Source organism: Centruroides sculpturatus, unplaced genomic scaffold (genome assembly GCF_000671375.1).
Source record: "Centruroides sculpturatus isolate CEXI.00-Female unplaced genomic scaffold, Cexi_2.0 scaffold1180, whole genome shotgun sequence".
Taxonomy (NCBI): Eukaryota; Metazoa; Arthropoda; class Arachnida; order Scorpiones; family Buthidae; genus Centruroides; species Centruroides sculpturatus.
The window spans coordinates 189,829-191,157 of NW_019385360.1; positions in this window are offsets into that span (position 1 = coordinate 189,829).

The window sequence follows — 1,329 nt, forward strand, 5'->3', positions numbered from 1 at the left end:
GTCAGTGCACTAGTATCAGCTAATATAGTTTATAGTTTATTTTGTAAACACATTTAAAATAAACATTTTTAAAATATTAATTATATAAGCTGGCTCATAAGTCACTTTACCAATTAAAAATTTAATAGGTTTTCTGTTTCTCGAAAATTTATTATGGAAAAATTTACAACGGAATGATGCATAGAAGTTTCTTCCAAAATCGGCATGGAGGCAGTATACGCGCACATGCCTGATTTGATGGCACTGAACTTTTCCTTTGTTATCCAAAGGACCGATTGTATGTCAACAAGCTCCCTAACCATCTGGCAGCTCGAAGACAACATTTAAAAAGAAATTCAAATGCCGAGCCTGTTATGGAAAAAGTTCATGTTTACAAAGATAAAATACGGCTCGTTTACGTGACGTTTTCCATACATAGAGAATAAGTTACCATTTTCTGTGCCTTACTATATATAAAAATACAAATAATTAAAAATTATAAATATATTCAAGTTTCAATTGGTAAAGTAATTTTTGAGCAGCCTTGTATAATGTTATAATTAAAACAAATAGTAATTTTTCTGAGTCATTACATCAAATTTAAACTTAATGTAATTTAAGTTTGCATTTGACATAATAATTTAAAAGAAACTGCAATTTTTACTTGAATTAGTTTCCTCTAAACTGCAGTTCTTTTATGTCAGTGACATTCAAACTATGGGTTATGACCCCAAAGACATTGCACGAAAAATTTCAAAAATAATAAAATGTAATATAGAAGTTAATTAAGAAATTAATTGGGGTTATATCAAGTTTCTATCAGAACATATGAACACTTCTCTATGTACTGTACCTGAAAGTTAGAAAAAACCGCAAATCTTACTTAAAGAATTGTAATTTTCTCTAATTTTCTTGCACTTGATGCAGCTTAGAACAATTCTTATTTTTACAAAGAAGAATGGCATAAAAAAATTTCAAACATTGGATAAATTAGTAATTTATATACCTTGGGATTTTTCTGACAATGAAAAATTGATGAAACTAAGTAATTTGTTCAATTATTCAATACTTTCATTGCATTAAACTGACATTAACAATCAAAAATTAGAGTATTAATTAACCAAAAGTAACCAAGTATCGTCTCGTGGCAAGTATCTTCTTTCCATTGTGTTATCCTAAATTTAAAAAGAAACATTAAACAAACTTTTATTTTAATTCTAAAATACATTCAGCATCCATCTCACTTTACTAACCAAGCATATCTCTTGCTCAGCTACTTCCATAATTCTTTTTATCTAGAATCAATAGTTTCTTTTCCTGTCACTGATGAATATTTTTCCACTTATATTA